This window comes from Schistocerca gregaria, chromosome X (genome assembly GCF_023897955.1).
Source record: "Schistocerca gregaria isolate iqSchGreg1 chromosome X, iqSchGreg1.2, whole genome shotgun sequence".
Lineage (NCBI taxonomy): Eukaryota > Metazoa > Arthropoda > Insecta > Orthoptera > Acrididae > Schistocerca > Schistocerca gregaria.
The window spans coordinates 408,175,614-408,201,609 of NC_064931.1; the positions used below are offsets into that span (position 1 = coordinate 408,175,614).

Below are 25,996 nucleotides of genomic sequence, written 5' to 3' on the forward strand. Positions count from 1 at the left end.
AATTTCCCCCAAAACTCAAATATCCAATTACCGCTAGTTAATTGTTAACGTAATAGCCGCACATTTACTTTCTTTATTAACTTTACTCATTTTCAAAATTAATTTCCACTAGTTTCATTTGCATTTTTCCTTTCCTTTCCTTTCCTCCCTCTTTACCGACAGATTAACTTCGGTGACGATTGCTTTTCCCAAATTTCCATTAGGTACACGCGGTTTAATTTTTCACTGTCATTAAGGTCGATAAGTGAGGGGGAGGTTACAAGTTCATCAAGACACTGTTGGTCCAGATTGTACCACTCCTCAACGGCGATTCGGCGCAGATCCCTCAGAGAGGTTGATGAGTCACGTCGTCCATAAACAGCAATTTTCAATCTATCCCAGGCATGTTCTGTAGGGTTCATGTCTGGAGAACATGCTGGCCATTCTAGTCGAGCGATGTCGTTATCCTGAAGGAAGTTATTCACAAGATGCACGATGAGGGCGCGAATTGTCGTCCACGAAGACGAATGCCTCGCTATTATGCTGCCTATATGGTTGCACTATCGGTCGGAGGATGGCATTCACGTATCGTACAGCCGTTACGGCGTCTTCCATGACTACCAGCGGCGTACGTCGGCCCCACATAATGTCACCCCAAAACAGCAGAGAACCTTCACCTTGCTGAACTCTCTGGACAGTGTGTCTAAGGCGTTCAGTCTGACCGGGTTGCGTCCAAACACGTCCCCGACGATTGTCTGGTTGAAGGCATATGCGACACTCATCGGTGAAGAGAACGTGATGCCAATCCTGAGCGGTCGATTCGGCATGTTGTTGGGCCCATCCGTACCACGCTTCATGGTGTCGTGGTTGCAAAGATGGACCTCGCCATGGGCGTCGGGTGTGAAGTTGTGCATCATGCAGCCTGTTGCGCACAGTTTGAGTCGTGGCTGCACGGAAAGCATTATTCAACATGGTGGCTTTGCTGTCAGGTTTCTTCCGAGCCATGATCCGTAGGTAGCGATCATCCACAGCAGTAGTAGCCCTTGGGCGGCCTAAGCAAGGCATATCACCGACAGTTCCTGTCTCTCTATCTCTTCCATGTCCGAACAACATCGCTTTGGTTCACTCCGAGATGCTTGGACACTTCCCTTGTTGCGAGCCCTTCTTGGGACAAAGTAAGAATGCGGTCGTGATCGAACCGCGGTATTGACCGTGTAGGCATGGTTGAACCACAGACAACACGAGCCGTGTACCTCCTTCCTGGTGGCAAGACTGGAACTGATCGGCTGTCGGTCCCTCTCCGTCTAATAGGCGCTGCTCATGTATGGTTGTTTACATCTTTGGCAGGATTTAGTGACATCTCTGAACAGTCAAAGAGACTGTGTCTGTGATACACCATATCCACAGTCAATGTGTTTCTTCAGGAGGTCTGGGAACCGGGCCGATGCAAAATTTTTTTGGTTTGTGTAGTAGCGCAGAAAAATGAGACAGCTTACAACGTGGCTGGCTTATTGCTGATACCTTATAAAATAAAAAGACCATAATTTACAGCTACCTTTAACTGATTTGTTATTAATATTGTTATAATTTTTCCGGGGATGTCTGGAAATGTACCCAACTAGCTTCGCTTGATTAGATGTGTTGCTGACAGCTTTTTTTATGGATGTTCCCACCGACAAGGACTCACAGAGGAATTAAACAACTTTACTATGAATAATAACCAGGCATAATCGGATGAAGCGTGTCGAATCTTCATTTTGAAGAAGTATGAAATCAGCGAAAAATCGTGCGTATACAAACTGATAAACTATCGAACTATTTGCTAAGACAAGCAATCGTTGCAGATCCAGCGGTACATTCGCGGGTGTTGGTGAAATCAGCCAAGGGAACCATTTGCTTAAACAAGTGCGAAAACAGCCTGTAAGAGAACAACTACATCAAGTGACGTCTCATAGACGGTTAATACATCCAACGTGTTCTGTTCTGATCTCTCATTTCCACATTTCAGCTCCATTCGCTTTACACATTACATTTTTCGAAACGCAAAATAAATTTTCTCAGCTTCTCAAGTGAATAAACCCTTTTACACATTAGTTCAAATGGTTCAAATGGCTTTAAGCACTATGGGACTTAACAGCTGAGGTCATCAGTCCCCTGACTTAGACCTACTTAAACCTAACTAACCGAAGGACATCACACACATCCATGCCCGAGGCAGGATTCGAACCTGCGACCGTACAGCTGCGCGGTTCCGGACTGAAGCGCCTAGAACCGCTCGGCCACCGAGGCCGGCTACACATTAGCCAGTCACGAAAAAAAGGGGTTTTGTCGGACATTAAGCCCTGAAAACTAGATCACGCCGAATTCTTAATGTTTTTCTTTCTGTCCTCTTCATGTTTCTTTATCATTTTTTCAAGTTCTAAGATTTAAGTGGTATGATATTGTCCACTATCTTTCTGTATCTTCTCTTTCATCTCTCCGGCCAACATTCTTAATAATATAGTCTTATTTATGAAAGATGTGTACGAAAAATTCTTGTTACACAGTTTACACCTATAAAATATTTAATGATGTTATTATCCAAATCAATCGAGTATTGATTCTAAGTTTAAATTTTTTTTTAAATAAATCTTAAATTCGATATTCTTCACAGTTGTACTCAAGTGTCCTCTTCAACAATGACTGTCCTCTTCTACAATTGCTCTACTGTGTCGCTTCTTCCAGCTCCGCGTTAACTGTTCCTGTGTACATTAGCACACGTCCAACTAACCTGCCGCTTTTTCGGGTAAGGGCTTTCATTACACTTCTTGCATCGTCTTTTCTTACCTTTTCCGTCCGTCATAACTACTTCTAAATCACAATCGCTTACATGCCAAAATGAACAAATGCGAGAACATTCAAACGCCATGCTGCAAACATTAAGAACACTAGGTTCACGGACAAGTGGAGAAACGACTGTAACCTGCCTGCATTTACCTTAGCGGAGCGCAAAAAGATGACCGTCGCTGCAGCAATTAGCTGTCCACCGTAAAGTGCCATTCACTTGTACCAGTTCAGTCCAGGGTCACCGCTAGCGGTAGTGGGAGACGAATGGCGTGGAACTGCTACAACCGCTGTCTCCGCACGCCTCTCGAGACGCTGCAGATGAGTGGATTACTACGACAGTTATTATTGTGCAACAGTTGGATTCCCTTTATTTCTTCAGGCACTGCAATGTGCAACTTCAGCGGGCACGGACGTTACTGTTTCATAAATAACAGGTCCCACCGGAATTCGTATTCTCGTAACGAAGAGGTCGCGGGTTCGAGTTCAGTCTCGAGCAAGGCGTAGTTTTATTATATGCTGTTACTGTGTCCATGAATACACAATAAAATAATTAGATGCTTTACAAGTGTATGATAGAGCAAACACAATATATCCTCTAATCACAGAGCGGCCAAAACAGAAACCGCCCGAAAATTCATCACCAAACTACAAATGTAACATTTTGCAACGGCTATTCAACATACTGATGTGAATTTTTCTCGCTCTAAATGCCGCGTGTTCTGTGAATTTGTGAACCAGACATTATCTGATGAAATGAGAAAACCAATTCATTCAGAAACCGCAGGCAGAACAGAACACGCCCACAACAGAAAATTCGTGTGTTAAATATACGGGACCTTTGCGACGATGTACTGGCACGACGAAATTTTCATTACCACTTGCACAGCTAACCGGTGTTGCGATAATTGTTTTTTACTTTTCTGCGGTTTGTCTTTCAAGCCGATTTTTTTTTAGTATTAGCTATGCAGTATACGTTGTCATAAAACGCCTAAGACACTTTTTGGACCAGTTCTGTTTTGGCCACCCTGAAAATGAATCATGTAATTTATAGAATACGTCGTATTTTGGTCTCTCTTGTTAGAAACTAGCTTAATGGATGATGCCCGGAATTTACTTTCTCAGTTATTATATTTAAAACAGGTTTAGTGCTGCATTGGGCATCCACGTATGCAAGTACATACCGGAAATTCTTACTTTATGTCATAGATACAATTAATATGGATTTAGAACGTGAAATGAAACAGCTTGTGCAGTGTTAGCGCCACGAGAGAAATGTATGTCATGGAAATCTTGTTTCTATAAACCGCAGTGAGCTGTCCTATTCTCAAGGCCGTAGAAACCGCCTGATTCTGCAAGGAAAGATATAACTGGTGGGTCAGACAAATTAATCACAAAGCAATTAAAACCTTTCGCGACATAGAACTTGGACCACTACTAGGAAAAACACGCACGACAGCTAGAAAGTAATCGGGTATGGGAGAATCACATTTCATATTGCGGTGTAGCCGTACCCAGTGGTGGACAGATGTTGCCTTTGTGCTACCCTGATACACTTGTGGGTATGTAATACATCGATTACCACATTTTGTGTCTGTGTATGATTCATTTTGGTTTTAAAATTGATTGTTATTGTTTCAAATGGTTAAAAATGGTTCAAATGGCTCTGAGCACGATGCGACTTAAATTATGAGGTCATCAGTCGCCTAGAACTTAGAACTAATTAAACCTAACTAACCTAAGGACATCACACACATCCATGCCCGAGGTAGGATTCGAACCTGCGACCGTAGCGGTCGCTCGGTTCCAGACTGTAGCGCCCAGAACCGCTCGGCCACCTCGGCCGGCCTGATTGTTATTGTTGGGGAACAATAAATACTGCTGACTGAACATAACAATTAAAAAAGGTGAATGAAGAGTTTCATTCTCCGTAGTAAAAAAATTATCAGCTGACGTCCCCATCTCTTCCATCAAATTTAATAGAACAGATATTTGAACACTTCAGTATGAGCCTGTATTTTCCACCGCGCCATATCGCTGGATAAGTCTAAAGGTCATTAAAGATAGACCAACTGCTGAATTGGACGATATCGGAAGTAGGAAGCGGAGTTGTTGAAGAACGAGCGAGGTGGCGCCGTAGTAGGACACTAGACTCGTATTTGACAGGACAGCGGTTCAAAGCCTCGTGCGGTCATCCAAATTTAGGTTTTCAGTGACTTCCCTAGATAACTTAAGGCAAAAAGAAGTAAGGTTCCTTTGAAATGACACTGCCGATGTCCTTTCTCTGACTTTCTCAACCCGAGCTTGTGCTTCGTCTCTAATGACCTCCTCGTCGACGGTACGTTAAACTTCCTTCTCTTTCGGATGTGTTGGAGTAACCACCCGCCACGTTGCCTCATGTAACGTTATTTGTTGTCACAGTTAATGTCAGTGCAGAACCAATGACGACACTGGGGAAAATTCATCACAAGGACAGATGGGTATTCCAGAACCTTCCCCCAAGGTCTACAAGGCGAAGGGGAAACATCGCGCCGGCCGGTGTGACCGTTCGGTTCTAGGCCCTTCAGTCTGGAACCGCGTGACCGCTACGGTCGCAGGTTCGAGTCCTGCCTCAGGTATGGATGTGTGTGATGTCCTTAGGTTTGTTAGGTTTAAGTAGTTCTAAGGGACTGATGACCACAGATGTTAAGTCCCATAGTGCTCAGAGCCATTTGAAACATTTTTGGAAACATCGCTTTCATAACTTTATGAATAGAGGAGGGGATTACTTTGAAAGAGACAAGGACTAAACAATTGTACTCTTGTATCTCTTTTTCCTTCTTCCGCATCCCGATGTCCCTCTTCAAATGGTTCAAATGGCTCTGAGCACTATGGGACTCAACTGCTGTGGTCATTAGTCCCCTAGAACTTATAACTGCTTAAACCTACCGAACTTAAGGACATCACACACATCCATGCCCGAGGCAGGATTCGAACCTGCGACCGTAGCAGTCGCACGGTTCCGGACTGCGCGCCTAGAACCGCGAGACCACCGCGGCCGGCGATGTCCCTCTTCCTCAATGTCCAAGCTCGGCTTTTGCGCTGTTTCTAAATCCGTTTCCGTTATAATGGATGGTAATTTCATCTTGCCCGCTTCCTGAGGACGATATTTGCTGAATGAAGATCCACGAGGACGAACGGCTTTAGAGTGAGATAGCTTCCACCTTAAACTACGTCACCATTTAGAACGTTTTCCGATCCCCACTCCGAATCCGCGCCCTACCCTTGTCAGTTGTCTTCTAGCTTTTTGGTTTTCTTTTCTCTAAATAAATGCAAACAGCAGCGGCAGCTAAATTAAAGCGTTTCTCCTAGATCATAATAACTGCTGTTTATTGAAAACGTCTCACGTTTCATAGTCACAAACCACTGCGAAGTGACGGAGAGAAGCTGCTCGTCGCGGCTCATGCGTGAATATGCCCCTAACTTGGATCGAGGCTAAACCGAATCACTCCAGACACACTCGGGTCAAATGGGCTCTCATGTGTGGAGACCTCAAGTTGAATAAAGATATTATTTGAAAAAAAGATTCGGTTACTTTCTGAGCGCACCTCATATTGCATACGGTTTTCTTCGCGTGGAGTGGACGAGCGGTTTGAGGCGCCATGTCACGGACTGCGCGGCCCCTCCCGCCGGAGGTTCGAGTCCTCCCTCGGGCATGGGTGTGTGTGTTGTTCTTAGCATAAGTTAGTTTAAGTAGTGTGTACGTCTAGGGACCGATGACCTCAGCAATTTGGTCCCTTAGAAATTCACACACATACGTTCTTCTTCCCCTCTATGACAAATTAGTGTCACTTCCGATGTTTCGATCCAGGTGCACTGGATCCTCTGGTTTGGGAAACTACAATTAACGCTGGCAGCTACTTCAGTGACCGACTGCTATGCTAAGGTATGTTAAGTACAACTTTCTCTTAGACGAGAGAAGACAAATCACAAAGAAGCTTTTAAACGCCTCCCTTGTCGTTTTCAGATGAAGAACCGCAGCAAAAGGATGGTCAGTCCAATAACAAAGCCGCGTGTTTTGCGCGCTGGGCGTCGCCTTGTTAAGTGAGCGAGTGGGGCAAGCAGAGATTGGGAGAAAGCGGCCGTGGCCTTTGGGCGCGTTTGCAACGGCCGCATTCGCCTGGAAACAACGGCCGCTGGGGAATGACTCCGCCGTATTCCATTGCCCGCTTTCGTGAAGGCGCTCGTGCGCCAACAGAGGTATTTAGTGTACTGCACTATGCTAACAACCGCGCCACGAACGCCGCGACCGTTACCTACGTGTAGCGCTTACGTTAACTGCACTCCAGTCTCGGTAAGGTGAGAAAGCAGGACTCTGTGCAATACATTTTTGTAGGAGGAGGAATATATTTATATCGGTAATGCATTTGCCTACAGTTGGTCATTAACGGGTCAGATAGATCCTGTCCAATTAGCGAATACCATTCAATATTGTCAGCCAATGTCGTTGCTGTTGTGGTCTTCAATTCCAAGACCCAAGACTGATTAGCTGCCGTTTTCCACGATAGTCTACCCCGTGCAACCATTTTCGCCTTCGAATAACTGCTGCAACCTACGTCCATTTTACCAGTATACTGTATCCATCCCTTGGTCTCCGTCAACAATGTCCCGCCCCCTCTCCTATCCCTCTCCCCCCCCCCCCCCACATAGACACATACTTAGCACCAATATTAAATTGACAGTTCCTTGATGCCTCAAATGTGTCCTTATCAACCGGTCCCTTCTTTTAGTCGTCATGCCACAAACTCCTTTTCTCCCCAACTCGATTCTGTACTTCCTCCTTTAACTACGCGATATACCCAACTAATCTTCAGTATTCTTCCGTAGCACCACATCTGAAAATTTATACTCTCTTCTTGTCTACACTGCATGTTGTGCATGTTTCACTTCAGTACAGTGCTACACTCGAGACAAATATCTTCAGAAAAACTTCCTAACACTTAAATTTACAAGGTGCATCTGAAAAGTTCCGTGAATAGTCTCAGAAAGTAAATAAAACAAGAGTTACATATAAAATGCCGTTACTGGCCTTCAAAATAATGACACAGCACACTTCCGATAGTCAGAAGCTCGTGGTCTAGTGGCTAGCGTTGCTGCCTCTGTATCACGGGATCCCGGGTTCGATTCCCGGCAGGGTTGGGGATTTTCTCCGCCCGGGGATTGGGTGTGTCTGTTGTCCTCATTTCATCATCATCATCTTCTTCTTCATCATCATTCATGGAAGTGAAAAGACTGGGCTGAGTAAAGGTTGGGAATTTGTATGGGCGCTGATAACCGCGCAGTTGAAGGCCCCACAAACCAAACATCATGATCATCACACATCTGATATTGGTTGCAAAGGTGTACGAAATTGTCAGCAAACGCTTCTTGTGGAATCGCTCGTAGCAGCATGGTTACGCGATTTCTGTTTGATATCCGCATCATTTCAGGGTATGTCACCTGGTACTACCAAATACCTAGCGACAGCCAATTGCATGGTGTTCATCGTCTTTCCCGCTTCCAATATAAAGTCGGCTGACTAAATCCAAGACTAATATGATGTTGACCGCCTTTTTCGACAGCAGTGGCTTGATTCATCTTGAAATTCTACCCAATTTCAGTCCTATTGACAATTTCTGGGCCGGTTCGAAAGCCGAGTGAAACGTAGCAATCAACATGTACGCAGATTGGTAGTTCCACGTGATCTAATCATAAATGAATGGCTTTAGCTGAACGTGGACTCTCCTCCCCGCTTAACTCTACATCTACATCACTACTCGACAGTTCACAACTAAATGTCTAGCAGAGGGTTCACACAACCATTTTCATACTATTTTTCGACAGTTTCACTCTTGAATAGCACGTAGGAAAAATGACTACCTAAATCAGTAATTTTTGATACCACTTCTTGTAGAGAAAATCAGCGGTCTAGGTACAATACTTTAAAAATGGAATAAAAACAATCTTGACCGCAATAAAATATGATTTGCCATGGCAACCGGATTTAGTCAGAATGTGACCATCTTAGGAACATTTATACTACGATGGTAGGCGCTGACGGCGAACGGAGCAGGGGTTATGGCTCCATGAATGTCATCTGCTCAGCTCAGCAGCTGATGTTTGTGGAGCGAAAACACTTGTACCGTTCACCGCTACCGCTTACCATCATGGTAAAAATGGTCTGACGATGGTTTCATTCTGACCGAAACTGGCAACCATTGCAAATAAATATTTTATTGCGGTCAGGACTGTTCTTTTCAAGAACACCTAAATCTTACCGTGCGAGCTCTGATGTCTCTTATTTTGTTACGCTGGTCATTTCACCATTCGTAGGTGCGAGTAAAAGAAATAATTTCGCATTCCGAAGAGAAAGTTGGTCACTGAAATTTTGTGAAAAATACTCGCCGCAACGAAACACATATGCATGTTTTATTGGTTACCACACCAGCTCGCATATCAGATCTGTGACACCACCTCCATTTCGCAAGGCAGTTATCATGGCTAGAGGCGGTGTTACACGGTATTAGCGTGATGTCTCCTGGGGGTGACTGACCACAATCATGTGCTACATGAACTGAATGTACACGATCTCTCGGTTCTAGGAGCTTTAGTCTGGAACCGCGTGACCGCTACGGTCGCAGGTTCGAATCCTGCCTCGGGCATGGATGTCTGTGAAGTCCTTAGGTTAGTTAGCTTTAAGTAGTTCTAAGTTCTAGGGGAGTGATGACCACACGTGTTAAGTCCCATAGTGTTCAGAGCCATTTGAACCATTTTACACGATCTCTAGGAGAAATTGCTTCGTAAGTCAAAGAAAACTAAAAGCATGTTAACATAATTTGTCCAAAGGCACCACAAAAGGAAGAGAACTGTGCCCAAATAATTAATGCGTCTAAAAATCGACAACAGTTTCAAGTTTTCTATTTGACTTAGTGTAGTCTTAGGAAAAAAATGACGTTTCCAGTTGAAAGGAAAATACACTGAGGTGACAAAAGTCATGACATACCGCCTAATATCGTGTCGGACCTCCTTTTGCCCGGTGTAGTGCAGCAGCTCGACATGGCATGGACTCAGTAAGTCGTTGGAAGTCCCCTACTGAAATACTAAGTCATGCTGCCTCAATAACAGTATGTAATTGCGAAAATACTCCCAGTACAGGATTTTGTGCACGAACTGACCTCCCAATTATGTCCCATAATTGTTCGATGGGCTTCATGTTGGGCAATCTGAGTGGACAAACAACTGCTACAACCGTCCAGAATGTTCTTCAAACAATTGTAGCCTGGTGACATGGCGCATTATCAATTATAAAAATTCCATCCTTGTTTGGGAACATGAAGTTCATGAATGGCAGCAAATGGTCTCCAAGTCGCAGAACATAATCATTTCCAGTCAATGATAGGTTCAATTGGACCAGAGAACTGAGTCCATTCCATGTACACACAGCCCCCAGCATTATGAAGCCACCACCAGCTTGCACAGTGCGTTGTTGAAAACTTGGATCTGCGCTACACTCGAACCCTACCAACAGATTATTCCAACTGAAATCGGGATTCATCTGACCAGTCGCCAAGGGTCCAACCGATATGGTCACACGAACCCAGCAGAGGCACTACAGGCGATGTCGTGCTGTTAGCAAAGGCACTCGCGTCGGTCGTCTGCTGCCATAGCACATTTACGCCAAATTTCGCCATGCTTTCCCAACGCATGCGTTTGTCGTACGTCGCACATTAATTTCTGCGGTTATTTCATGCAGTGTTGCTTGTCTGTTAGCACTGATAATTCTACGCATACGCCGCTGCTCTCGGTCGTTAAGTGAAGGCCGTCCGCCACTGCGTTGTACGTGGTGAGAGTTAATCCTGAAATTTGGTATTCTCGGCACACTCTTGACAATGTGGATCTCGGAATATTGAAGTCATTAACGACTTCCAAAATGGACTGTCGCCGGCCGGAGTGGCCGTGCGGTTCTTGGCGCTACAGTCTGTAGCCGAGCGACCGCTCCGGTCACAGGTTCAAATCCTGCCTCGGGCATCGATGTGTGTGATGTCCTTAGGTTAGTTAGGTTTAATTAGTTCTAAGTTCTAGGCGACTGATGACCTCAGAAGTTAAGTCGCATAGTGCTCGGAGCCATTTGAACCATTTTTGAGTGGACTGTCCTATACGTCTAGCTGTAACTACCATTCCGCGTTCAAAGGCTGTTAATTCCCGTTATGCGGCCATAATCACGTCGGAAACCTTGTCAAATGAATCACCTGGGTACAAATGACGGTTCTGCCAATGCGCTGCTCTTTATTGGTTCAAATGGCTCTGAGCACTATGGGACTTGACATCTTAGGTCATCAGTCCCCTAGAACTTAGAACTACTTAAACCTAACTAACCTAAGCACATCACACACATCCATGCCCGAGGATTCGAACCTGCGACCGTAGCAGTCACGCGGTTCCGGACTGAAGCGACTAGAACCGCACGGCCACCATAGTCGGCGCTGCCCTTTATTCCTTGTGCACGGGATGCTACTGCCATCTGTATATGTGCATATCGCTATCCCACGATTTTTGTCACCTTAGTGTATAACTAAAACGTCTACTGTGCGTTCTTGTAAGCATTGTGATTCATTTCCCACAGAAACGTAAAAAACGAAAGACGACATAGCGATCAGAATACTTTGAATACAGACGAACAAGACCAAATAATCTAATCAAGACGAAAACATCTTGTATCAACTGGGATTCTACACGATAAAAGCTGTGCAACAGTGCATTATGTTTTCCTTCATTTTTATTCCGAAACTACTTTAGATGTTTTAATTGTACAGTATTATGCATGTGACAAAATTACTTTTGCGGGAAATGAAGTGATGTAGGTCGAAATGCGTGTGTGGAGGTGCGCGCATCGACTGATGCTTTCCTTGTAGAGAAAGACCTCGATTGAGCACACTTTTTCTCCAGTCTTACGTCACACGCGGAGACGCAAACGCTGTAGCCAGGACATTTTTATGGACTCAGCAGTTTACCTTGACACAGAGTAGGGTGAAATCGTTTGTCATGATTAGAGCGAGAATTTGAATCTAGATTTCAGCTGGTAGATTGTAGTCCTCAAACGCAAACCATGTTGGTGATTTAAGGTTCTGTGGGCGTTCTGAAACAAACAGCTCACTTATTCAGTATTAACTATAATAATGTTACATAGAGAAATGTATGTTCTTTTTTAATGGCAGTCTCCACGATAAAGGCCAAATTGCCTTAAACGCCTTATGAAGCAAATTGTTACAATGGAACTAATTATTGCTCTTCTAGTCGCATCACGTTCAGTCCAGTTCTTTCCATATCTGTTAACGTCTCACAATGTGTGGAATATTGTTATGAACAGCCTAATGTCCCGTGCTCTTTCAGTCAGTCGTCCTCGTTGCTTTCAGTACAACACTAAACAGTATATATAATTTCTGTATCTAGTGTCAATGATTTAAGAAGTATTCCAACGACTCATTACTGGAGTTAGTGTTTTTTCTAGAGTCTGACATCCTTTTGACGATTATAGGTCGTCACTGCCACTTTATAGGTAGGGTTAGGCGTAAGTAAAAAAAGTACAGCTTTCGTCAATATCACAGTGCTTTATTAGACACATTATTATTGGAGATGATATGTCTTGTCTTTGACCTCTGAATTGACTTACCCAGTCGAACATTGAGCACTTTCAGTTTAACGTGGATTCTGAACCACGGTACATCTTGGCATTTTTCACGTAAGCAATACCTCGCCAGAGGTGAAAGAAACGATAAATAGAAGAAAAACATCCTAGCATCGACTGAGGATTGAACATCAGATCTCTGGATTAGCGTTTGACAACGACTCTCTCAGTGAGTTGCAGTATTAGACATCTCAAAACAAAATTCTCCAATTTGTAGAGTTTATTTCATTTTATGGGCTGTTGCTGTGAGGTTACGGTTGACAGGAGTGGCAGTACGGTTGAGCAGAACCTGTCTGCACGTTCCGAGTGCTGCGTTATGTATGAGGAAGCGATCGGACTGACGCAACTGGTCGTGTAACGTGCGCCGCCGCAGAGAATACATAAGCGTTTGCTGGCGGATTTGACCGGGAAGCTGCTGGCCCTAGCACCGTGCCTGGCATATTCGGCAATAGGCACGCGTTAACGTAGTCCGCCCAGTCTACCTTGTTTCCTGTAAGCAAAGTTTCCCACAAGCACTCAAATCCTGGTCTCTTCGAGCAACCCTAATATTAACGCTAGAACACTAAATCAGGGAAAATGTTTCGTAGTTACTGAACCATAGTGAATTTTGTTATCCCATCTTTTATTCAAAGGAAGTAATAATTTATAATTTATGCACTACTTCATTGCAATTACAAGGTCTCCAATGCTATGTCACATACAAAGTAACTACAAAATGTCCTGCTTTATACCCTATACTGATCGTCCCAGATTGGCGGGAACCGAGAGCTGTTACCTACTGCAGTCGTAAATTTTACGAGGGATTAAAAATCTTGGGTCAAAAAGCATTTTTAAAAAGTTTTACAATCTGCCAAAATATTATAGTAGTTACAATGCACCACTTAACGTTTAATGCACAATGTCAAATACTACTCTTTGTTTTGTTAATTTTCGATTGTTTCGCGAAGGAACGTGAGCAGACACAAGGGCGACGAGAATTTTATGTCCCGGATCACACAGGAGGCATTTGGTCCTTACACAACCCAAAAATGTCTCGGCATGTCATTTTCCGTGATGCCGCGCAGTGTCCCCGCCGTTTTTTCCTTCCAGCAAACCGCGCGAGGTAGCTGCGCGGTCCAGGGCGCCTTCCCCCGTCGGAGGTTCGAGTTATCTCCCGGGCATGATCGTGTGTGTTGTCGTTAGCGTAAGTTATTTTAAGTTAGATTAAGTAGTGTGTAAGCCTAGGGACCGATGACCTTGGCAGTTTGGTCCCATAGGAACTTACCACCACCTTCCAGCAAAGTGTAAGGACGCGTAGGTAGTAAACTGCTCGCTCACTACCACTCTGTCGATAGATTTTGACGTAACTCATTGTAGCATAGGGATAGCGACCGAAGTCGAAAGAAAGTCGTGCACTAACAAGCCACGACAAATAGTTACTTAGTAATACTAACCGTCTCATTTCCTTTCAGGGTAACTAATATGTTCACCCCTAGTGGGTAAATTGTCCCTTATAGTCCTGTCAAATGTTTCTTAGTTTAACATGTGAAAATAAATGAAAATCTCGAAACGAAACAGTTTTTCGACAATATAGGATGGTTGACTAAGAGAGGTAAACGAATCAGTTATCGTCGTGCTGTGTACTGGTCTGCGTAAATCTCACTGAGAAATATAATCAAGTTTTAATGAAACTGCTACTGAAAAAGACTACTTTGTCTCGTTTCGCTTTGTTGTTATTTTCGTCGGATATTTTTTTCAAAAGTTCACAAAGTTTTGCCACATTTATTGCTTTGATTCTATGCAGATTTTTCGGAGGTACGTAAAAAGAACGATGCAAGACGAATAATATGGTACGAGTGGAGTCTATAATGCTAAAATCAGTATTTGATGGGGTGAGAAAGTACTGAGTTTCGTCAGAGGTTCGGTTTCTGTCGAAACCAGTGTTCCAGCTACGATGAGAAGAGAAACACGAAAAGGGGGAAACCGGCGGGGAGGGGGTGGGGGAGGAGAATTGGAAGAGGCGGAAAGACAAAGTTAGACGAAGAGAGGGAGGGAGAAAAAGACGCAACCGCAATGTTTTTTGCGCAGTGTGTTCGGGTCAGGTAGTGTACAAAATTTGCGTCAAGTCGGAGAAATCCGGAAGAGCAGCATCCATCGAAGCGAGCAGCACGACATCGATTCCACAATACGATCTTTCACTTTTGTCGTAGCCCGGTGGACTATGGGTACACGGCTCCTGTTGCTTGTTGCGTGTTATGAGCTCGCACGGAGGGAGGGGGAGAGAGAGATAGAGAGATAGAGAGATAGATAGAGAGAGAGAGAGAGAGAGAGAGAGATGGGGGGGGGGGGGCTAGATTGTCCGGAGGAATCAATAGCGAGCATTTGCCAGCAGAATCGTCTAAAACATGTTGCCAACTGCAACCGTTTCACACAGTAAAGAGAGTAGGAACGGATTTGCTCTCCCATTCTCGCTTTGATATCCGGCAGCACAAAGAACATTCAGTCAATAAAAGCGAAACTGTCCGAAGATTACAACTGACTGCGTTATTCAGTACTTCCCACTGTTTATATGTGCTGGTTAATTTTGCATATACCATAATGGAATTGCCGTTACTAATCGCGATCCAGACGCTTCAGTAAATTCTGTCTGTATTTAACCCAGATATAATATTACGAAGTTCTGCAGTTGCTCTCTTGCTTCGGAGGATATAAGCACAAAGTAAACGAGCATTATCCCGTATTTATATGATTTTGGGGTAGTGCAGTGAATCTGTCAAAGGAGCTGCATGCGCGACGCTAATGCGAGCCATCATAGAATAAAGTAATCTGAGTAGCATCTTATAACTCACGTAGGAATCATGATAACAAGAGAGTTTCGATAAATGCGTAATATCTGTTCTTAGTGACATGTCCAAATATACATACAGTCCGCATTCATTTAATTGATTCGCCTCGATGGGCAATGAATCCAGCACCTTCAGTGCGGATCCGGAAATACGTTCGACTTCCTGGGGGAATCTCAAAGTAGCGAGCTTGTAGGAAATGGACGCGGACTGTAGATAGGTGGCGCTGGGTGTGGGTGTAGGTCGGCCGGGAGGCGCATCAAGATACTCCGCTCAAATACGGTAAACACCCGTTTACAGGTGGCGCAGTGGTTAAGGCTATTGCATACTAAGCAACAGCTCTCAGCTTCGAATCATCTGTAATAAAAAAAAAAAAAAACTGCGTGAAGGGATCAACAACGAACTTCAAGGGATGCCATGTGACATCCGCTACCACTAAACGCAACGGAAAAAACCCACTTCGGCCCACACATTTTCGCTAGTCGCTGCTGACTCCGCATAAAGTCCCGATGCAGCTGACACCAATAGTTCCTATCCTCTCCCTCCTCCCCCACATCTCCACTCTCAATCTACATAAGAGATATTAGGGTGCATATGGAAGCCTGCAGATGTTAATTTCTCCTACACATCACGCGCTTGTTATGTCAACTGGTTTAGTGCAGATCTGTCAACGTAGTTCCTCCACTGATGTCGCTTATACGCCGCGGTTAGTTTTGGAACTTTTTGGACGGAGGCTTTATACAGAACGTAGTTGGCATTACAGCTTCTCACTTTACTCATTTGCTCTTTAGTGCTAATTATTTGCACATCCAAGCATGCCAGTTTGACGTTTGTTGCTTGCCGTTGCATGGTGTTGCGATTTTAATATCCAGTAGTGTACATCTCCATTAACATTTGCTGGAACACTCCCAGTAGTTGCGTATTGGACATTATTGTCGGAAACTTGCCCAGTTATCGTGCATGCGGCAACTGACTGCTACGAAAAGCATGTTGATGAATTACAAGGGACATTCTGTTATGCTGATGACAGAAGTGCTTTCGGCGATGTACTCACTGAGAGGACTCTTAATATGTCACTACTGAGGGCGACATTACAACAATAGCGCCTCTCTGTTCACTTAGAGTAACATTCGTACCTAAAAAATAACATATACTTCGCTAGAGACCTATATAGCTCAAAATAATTTAACTTCAGGATGCACACATAACTGAAGATTTGTTAGATCAGAGAAATACACTGCCTGACAAAAAAGTGAAGCACCCAGAAGACATGGTCGGATGCAAATGTAGCTTCGTACGCGTAAGCACCATCGACAGGTATGTCAGTGTTTACAGATGCAATTCTCTAGAGAACGGCGCTCACACTGCATTAGTGTAGTCAGCGTTTAGTGTTGTTCCAGGTCTGGTAGATGTTGATTAATCACTGTTAAGGACGCGGAGATGCCGCAGACTCGTGTGAGACAGCGTTGTCAGCATCTGACAGAATTTGGAAGGAACCTCGCTGTGGGTCTCCATTTGGCCGGCTGGTCGAATCGTGCAGTATCAAGATTTGTGGAGTATTCACACGTGACAGTGGACCGATGTTGGACTGCTCCTGAACGTGAGAGCAGGTGTATTCGTCATCAGAGTTCCGGTCGACCACGTCTGACCATCACAAGGGAGTGCCTCCGTACTTTGCAACAAGCAAATCGCTGAACATCTTTACATCAGCGCCTGCCATGCGAGAACAAGTAATGAACTTTCTGCAACATTCCGTATCGTAGCACGCCATTGGTCTGAGACTAGCAGCAGCCGCACTAAGGAATTACAGTTCCATGCGTAAGTTGTTAATACAAATGGCTCCGTTTGGAGTGGTGCCGTGACCGGGAATCATGGGCTGCTGATGAATGGCATCGCACTCATGAATCGCGGTTCTGCACAACCCCGGACGACTATAGCCGGCTACTATAATTGCGACCTGGGGAGAGGTCCAAATCCAATGGTTCTAATGGCTCTAAGCACTATGGGACTCAACATCTGAGGTCATCAGTCCCCTAGACTTAGAACTACTTAAACCTAACTAACCTAAGGACATCATACACATCCATGCCCGACGCAGGATTCGAACCTGCGACCGTAGCATCAGCGCGGTTCCTGACTGAAGCGCGTACAACCGCTCGGTAACAGTGGCCTGCGGGGAGAGGTCCCATTCTTTCATTATTTTGGAGAGGTATAGCGGTATTACTCCAGGCGTCATTGTGTGGAGAGTCATCATCGTATATGACTTGAGGGCACGGTAGGAAGTGACTGCGGTAACTTTGATGGCACAACCGTATGTGACGGATATCTTGGGTCCTCATGTGTTACCTCTCATGCGACAGTATCGCGATGCCATTTTTCAATAGAAAAGTCCTCGTCCACACGTGACACTTGATCCATGAACTGTCGGTGTGATGCTGAAGCACTCCCGTGGCCCGCAAGATCCCCAGACCTGACCCCGATAGAACATGTGTAGGACCAGTTTGAACGTCAACTTTTTACCAGGATATTAAATAACTATTATTATATGTGTGGGCCAGCTTGCCACAGGAGAAGATACAAGGCGTTATGATACCCTTCCCAACAGAATCAATGTATCCATCCAGGCCAGAGGTGTAGAAACATCACGTTGATAAGTGGGTCCATACATTCCAAGTTATTTGTAAGCTTCACTCGATTTTGTAATCACTGAAATAACATCACATATCCTCTCAATCTGCGACGTTTCATTTCGCTTCTTCCTCCTCTTCTGCACGCTTGAGACAGCGTTGTCAGCACCTGACAGAATTTGAAAGGAGCCTCACTGTGGGTCTCCATTTTGCCGGCTGGTCGAATCGTGCAGTACCCAGATTTGTGGAGTATTCACACGTGTCAGTGGACCGATGACTCTTTTTAAAACTTACATTCTGCTAAGGAGAATTATTTTTCTCTTACCCAAGCGTATTTCGGCACCTACCGTCTGTATTCTGTGGGTTTCATTTTTTCCGTAAGAATTTTAATAGTTTAGTCCTAACATAACAAACGTTCGAAACCTTTAAAAATGTAGTGTATTTTCAAGGGAGTAAAGCAACACCTACAGGAGATAGAACAGGTTGCCAATATATTGCTGGCTAACAATAAGAGAGAGACACAGAAAATAACATTAGTTTCCTGATGACAAATGTATGAGAACCTAACTTATTGCTTACACAGGCATTAAAATACAAGATGATTATCAAAAATAGTTGCTTACCTGTCACTTCAGAACGATGAAATCAAGTTCCGCCGAACTCGTTACCTGGATCCCAGCTTGTTTGGCTTCTGACCTGCAAAACAAACCATTTCAATACAGATTTTCTGTGAGTGAACGGAAAATCATTAATAACACAAAAATAAAGCAAAAACTCGTCGAAAAGCTTGAGTTTGTAGAGTGGTGGGTATAGCGCCTCGACCTGAAAACTGTATATCGAGATAATTGCTGTAGGGACAGCTTGTTACTGTCACTCACTGTGACTTTCGTGGACTATTCATAGACTAAAAGCAGAAATTGCTAAAATAATAATATAACCAAACAGGATAACTATAATGGAGTGTCACAGTCTAATTTAATATGAAATTGCGCTTGAAGTTGGCACCACGAATGAGCAATAATGTAATTAATAGTACAAGTGGCATAAACAATAATAAAGTAAACAATGCCTAATGATCAGCACCAGCGGCTGGAAAAGCGTCAAATGTGTGTGAATTCCTAACGAACCAAACTGCTGAGGTCATCGGTCCCTAGGCTTACACGCTACTTAAACTAACTTATGCTAAGAACAACACACACACACACACACACCCATGCTCGAGGGAGGACTCGAACCTCAGGCGGGAGGGGCCGCGCAGTCCGTGACATTGCGCCCTAAACCGCGCGGCCACTCCGCGTGGCCTAAAAGCGTCGTTAATAAATTAATTTCAAAAGATTAATAATCCGTAAATATTGTAACTTACATATATCCTTTGAGATAGCTTGTTATTGACACTGGGAGTTACATTTCATAGCACAGAACCACACCTTTGATGTAAAAGAACTTATTGTTCGATAAATACAGAAATTTGAATGTCAACTACCAATAACAAATCAGTTAACCACAATAAGATCTCACATTTTACAAGTACACGTTGTAGCGGTGGTGAAAATGCCGATGGATACCAGGAATAATTCCACGACCGACATTACTTCGAATCACGAATAAATCATTTAGAAAAGAGTCAAAAAATACATGTCAATTTGTTTAGTGACCTATATGTATGCATCTGTTCAGAGAGAACTGAAGTGACGATGCTCTCACTGTCGCCGAACATTGTTATTTACTATTGCTCTGCTCTATACTGCACAAAATCTTCCAAAAAATATGCAGATATGAATAGGATTGAACAGTGAATCTCAAAACATTAATACAGAGAGCTTCCATGAACGCCCATTACATTCACTAGTTTGTGAGGAGGGGGGTGGAGAGGATGAAAAAGATATAAGGGAAGTGAAACCTCTTAGGGAAAGATGTATGTCCTTTAAACACAAAAACTCTACCCTACTTTGAATTAACTATTTACAATGTTTATTACCTTCCGTGCATCACATCTGACGAATCTTTCAAAATGTCAAGGTCAATTTCCGTTTTGTTCCTTATCTTTGTTCAACTGAGCTAGTGCTCCTCAGACGAAACCTTTGTCCGCAAGAAATTCTATTTTAATCTTTGTGCTACCATTACGAATGTTTTTGGGTTGATTATTACTTAGCGAATCTGATGCTATCCTATTGGAAAAGTGATAAATTCTTTCAATTCTTATCAAACAACGAATTGCGTGATACAAAAACTAGCTTCCTTCCCGAAATTAACTGATCCAATTTGCGTTGTGCCTCCACTGCTTTGAATCGTTGGTGCAAATCATACTGCAGGCAGGAGTTTGTTACACGTAAAAATGCGTTTATGACAGCCGTACTCTCGAGCCAACTTGTTTGATAATTGTGAATTTGGCGTTTTTAAAGCAAGTGGAGAATTTTCCAAAGACCAGTATTTGTTATTATGTCAGCACAGTTACGTGTTGCTCCATTCTCTTCGACTATGTTCGTACTTGCACCTAATTTCAACTAACAGACATTCTAGCTACATGAGGTTTGTTTTTATGATGGACTTCAGTCGACTATATAAGAAACGAGGAGTTAAAAATGTGGGAGATAGTCGTGCTGACTACAACGTAAGTAATCTTTACCATTGTTGGACTGTTCCATTTTAACTGAAAATGCAAACATTTGTAGTTTTCTCCTAATAATTTCGTCAGGTTATGTCAAATACAGTTTTGAACATTCAACTTCATCAATGAACGAGCCTTTCTCGGTGTACTATGTGTGGCCTTAACACGGTGAGGAAGTAAGAAAGACAAGGGTCTAACGTCCAGTCGACGACAAGCTCATTACAGACGATGTACAAGTTTCCTTATCCGATTTGCCGGACGAGGATTTGAACCAGGCTCCTTCCGCATAAGTATTCACTGCATCAATTACTACGCCTTCTCACTTGCTCTTAATAAACAAGAGACTGTTGGAACACAAAGAAGAACGGCAATGTCATAATAATTTTTAAATAACAAGGTCTCAGACAAGATACACTGCTAGAACTAAAGGATAAAAACAAAAAGAACTGAAGAGTACAGCAAAGGAATAGTTTAAATCAGAATGAACTACACGTGTATGAGAATAACAGAACTGTGCGCCAGTCAAACTTCAGTGCAAAAGGCTGCGGAAAGCAGCTTTTGCCGTTCCGGATGCAGGTTTATGGCCCCCTCAGCCGATACGAAGCCGTCGTCAGCCTGGCGCGCATTGTTTTGAGGCCATAATTTCTCCGTAGTTACTCGTTTCGCCGCCCGGCAGACTCATGTCACTGATCTCTTCATCGTCGACGTACAATCGGAACAGCATATATTTTTAACTTTTGCACACACGTCTGCTGATATTACTGTACCTTAAATATCGGGATATTCCTTCATTCCAGTCTTTTATAAATTGTTTTCCTTTTTTTCGTAACCCACCACAACAATAATTTCTCTTTTTCAGTTGATTTTGAGATAGTTATTTATTAACTCTGACATATGTTTCACCTTGTCGTCGAGAAATAGAACAACAATAGAAACCGAACAAAATTTATATATGCCTTGAGAACGGCCGTTGGAACATGGCCGAAAAGTCCGTTATTTTACTATTTGAGGATTTTTATATTTTAAGTGTTATATCGGATCACGCAGCAGTACACCTTCTAGAATTTTAATGAGGAAATTTGGTTGTTCAGTACATCGCCGGCCGTGGTGGCCGAGCGGTTCTAGGCGCTACAGTCCGGAATCGCGCGACTTCTACGGTCGCAGGTTCGAATCCTGCCTCCGGCATGGATGTGTGTGATGTCCTTAGGTTAGTTAGGTTTAAGTAGTTCTAAGTTCTAGGGGACTGATGACCTTAGCAGTTAAGTCCCATAGTGCTCAGAGCCATTTGAAGCATTTGGACTCCAGTACATCTACATCTCCATCTGCATAGATACTCAGCAAGCCACCGTACGGTGTTGTCGGAGGGTATTCTGTGCCACAATTAGTTATTTCCTTTTCTGTTCCACTCCTAAACAGAGCGACAGAAAAAAGACCGTCTATACGCTCCATGTGAGCCCTAATTTCTCGTATCTCCGTGGACCTTAAGCGCAATGTATATTGGCGGCAGTAGAATCGATATGCAGTCAGCTTAAATGCCAGTGCTCTAAATTTTCTCAATCGTGTTCCTCGAAGAGAAAGTCGCCCTCATTCCATGGATTCCCATTTGAGTTCCCGAAGGAACTCCGAAATACTTGCGTGTTGTTAGAACCTACCGGTAACAAATCTAAGAGCCCGTCTCTGAATTGCTTTGATCCCTTCCTTTAATCCGACGTGGTGCAGATCCCAGACACTGAAACAGTATTGAAGAATAAGTTGTACTAGCGTCCTATATGCGGACTCCTTCACAGATAAACCACAATTTCCTAAAATTGCCTCCCAATACGTCGACCATTCGCCTTCCCTACCATAATCCTCCTACTCTCGTGCAGTTTCATATCGCTTTGCAACGTTACGCCCAGATACCTAAAGGACGTTACTGAGGCAAGCAGGACATTCCTAATGCTGGACCCGAACATTACGGGTTTGTTTTTTTCCTACTCGTCCGCATTACGTTACATGTTCTACATTTAAAGCTAGCTGCCATTCAACACACCTACTAGAATTTTTTTCTAAGTCATCTTGTACCCTCCTGTCCGCCTCCGTAACTGGGTGGTCAGCGCGTCTGACTCCCATGCAGCAAGCCCGCGGTCGATTCCGTAAGTCGCCCAATGTGGCGTCGATTGAAAAAATTTGCAACTCGGCGGCCGAACTCCCCAGACCATCAGTGCCATACGGGCATTTCATTTCTTGTGTCGTCCTACAGTCACTCAACTTCGACACCTTTCCGTACACCACAGCATCATCAGCAAACAACCGCAGATTGATGCCCACTCTCTCCGCCACGTAATTTATGTTGAGTTGGGTTGTTTTGGGGAGGAGACCAGACAGCGACGTTATCGGTCTCATCGGATTAGGGAAGGGCGGGGAAGGAAGTCGGCCGTGCCCTTTAAAAGGAACCATCCCAGTATTTACCTGGAGCGATTTAGGGAAATTACGGAAAACCTAAATCAGGATGGCCGGACGCGGGATTGAACAGTCGTCCTCCCGAATGCGAGTCCAGTGTGCGAGCCACTGCGCCACCTCTCTCGGTGTAATTTATGTATGTAGAAAATAATAGCGCTCCTATCACACTTCGCCGGGGCACTCCTGATGATACACTTATCTCTGATGAACACTCGCAGTCGAGGAGAACAAACTTGGTTCTGTTACTTAAGAAGTCTTCAAGCCACTCACATATGCTCGTTGTCTACAGTGGATCATCGTGTCAGATGCTTCTGAGATACCTAGAAATATGGAATCTGCCTGCTGCCCTTCATCCATAGTTCGCATTATATCATGTGAGAAAAGGGTAAGCTGAGTTCCGAACGAGCAAGTAGTTATCCACACTGACATGCAGAATAAGATTTCTGTGATTTCTCTCAATCGATGAAAGCAAATGATTCCTTTGGAAAGGACATGTTCGATATCCTTCCTCATTATTCTCCAACTAGAGATTGTCTAGTCATGGACGAGACATTGAACTCTGTTCTTTGAACAACCAATAGTTAACTGTTTATACAGTTTAATAGCTCTAAATCTTATGCGCAGCCTTCTCGCTATCGAATAATCGTTAATAATGAAGCTTTCCTTCAGTATCGACTACACTCCATTTAACGCCAGCTGTGCCCATCCACCGTCCGCCTCCGTAGCTGAGTGGTCAATGTAGATGGCAGCCATGGAGAAGATCAACGTTCGATTCCCGGAACTACAAAGGACTTTTCCTTGGTGCGAGGACTGGTGCGCAGTGCACTCAGCATCGTGGTGCCAAGTAATGAGCTGCTTGACCGAGTAGAAGTGTCAGAGATATCCCATGAAGTCAAACACCTGTTTATGGTTAACTTAGTTGGAAACATGTTGTCCAGTAGGGGTATTTGTCATCTGAGACCTGTGAGTTTCATTAAGCATCACTCTTTAGGAATATATTGGTGATGTCTTAGAAAAGCAGGAAGTCTGCAACGCAAGAGAGTCACGGATATAGCAAGGAAACTGTTTTAATCTTGAACACTACAGTATAAAAATCTGAGAGCTTACCACCAAGAAACTATAGCAACTTGTTCAAGCGACAGTTCTGGCATGTTGCACCACCCCTATTCCTTCTCTCTATGAAGAAATTTTTGTTGCTGTTAATTGCTTTCCTGTAAGTTAGAATATAGACAGACAGTTCATTGGATAATACACAATGACGACATCATTAATAAGAGATTAGGCCATCGATAACGCTTTACGTTTATAAATCGTATTTTACACTGTGTAACTGTAAGCTACTACCAAGTGTCTGTTTACGGAAAATAAAAATGGCGTAGATATTCAGAAGTGAACAACGTAAGTATTAAACAAGAAGCATCTGTCATATTGTACCGTAAACACATGGTTTGCTAACTGTAACTGTGGCAGTGTGGCGGAGGTACTCTTCCAGTTTTCTTCAGGGGCTGCTAATAGTAATGAACACATTAGATCATTTTTTCCGTCGCAGAACGGTCTCCTTTTTGTTTGGTGTACGGTAGGGTCTTTCAACGATAGCCAATTGTCCATCTACAATTTGACGATTACTTTTGTTTCATTCTTTGGCGTGTCGCCACAAATCATATACTCAACGAGAGGAATGCCATCTGTATCAGCTGACAGTGAATCGCGTAATTTATATAGTTTGTTGCTGAAATGGAGGATGGGAACCAGACACACATTTGTCTTGAAATGTTTGGAAAAACACTTAAGAACAACGTCAGGCAGTCCAGTGTACCAGACCAACAGCCCTGTCTTCCCAGTCAGCACATTGCGCATTAAGTTACATGACAAGATCTGTTCCAATGCTCTAACTGAAACCAAAACATTGTCTTTCTTCTACATGGGGAGGAAAACCATGTACATCATCTGATTAGCTCATTCGAGGCATGCTGCCACTGGATGGTAGGTCTGCTGCAGTTCAGTACGGAGAAAATTTAATAATTCGTTTTCACCGTCTCTGTTCCATGAATATACCATTTTTGCTGCAGTGGTTATCGGTTTCGGGCTGACACGCCCATTCTCAAACCACAATCCTTGTTATTAACTGTAACTAGTCATACAGTATGGTGCCAAAAGGTGCTAATAACTTCCGTACAGATGGTCAAACTGTGGGTAACAATTACTCTCATCGATATTAGCCTATGTGTCTACTGTTGCAGCTGACTGAGTTTGGTTGTGTCAGTCAGGTGCAAGAGTAGATACATAGGCTAATGTAACTGAGAGTACTTGTTGTCCACAGTTTGACCGTCTGTATAGAAGTTATTCGCACCTTTTGACGTCATATTGTATGACTAGCAACGGTTAATAACAAGATGTGCGGTTTGAGAAGGGGCGTGTAGGCTCGCAACCGGTAACCACTGCAGCAAAACTTGTGTGCAACTGGGACGGTAAAATAAAGAAATTATCATATTTAATCATCTGATTGTCAATGGTGCAAACTGTGTACCGAATGACTCGTGTTTTACATGTCTTCGCCTATGAGAATATCGCAGGTAGACATTAGCACGAAAACGGTCCAGTTCGTTAAACCTCGTGGTGTGCGTAAAGTAAACAGGAGACCCGGAGGTGTAGCCCAGGCGACTGCACTGCGCCACATCTCGATCGCATACTCTGCTTCTGAGAGAAAGTCATTGCACCCAGTGAAAGGGGCGTTAGCTATCAACGCGCCGACTGGGCCCAAGTACTTGACCAGCAAAACCCCTCCAGCGTAATAAGCAATGCAGTGAGTCAAGGGACAGCAGACTTCTAGCTGGGACGACAAACACTCACCTTCACGAAAAGGTCGTGGTATGCAGGTGAACTTGTGAGTGGGCTTTATCACCGGTAATTATCCGAGTGGTGAATAACTCCTTCTGTAAAAAGCAGTTCGTGGTGTCTTCTACTCTGTCTTTCTTCCCATGTGTCGTAAATG

At 43.8% G+C, this 25,996-nt stretch overlaps 1 protein-coding gene across 2 annotated transcripts in view; it reads right to left on the reverse strand.

Annotated features, from left to right (window-relative positions):
- Positions 1-25,996, reverse strand: part of LOC126297752 (pancreatic triacylglycerol lipase-like) — a 456,502-nt gene that overhangs the window by 318,073 nt on the left and 112,433 nt on the right. For both annotated transcript variants that reach the window (XM_049988926.1, XM_049988923.1), the window contains exon 2: positions 18,578-18,650. The gene's annotated coding sequence lies outside the window, so the exon portion shown is untranslated. The remainder of the gene's footprint in view (positions 1-18,577; positions 18,651-25,996) is intronic.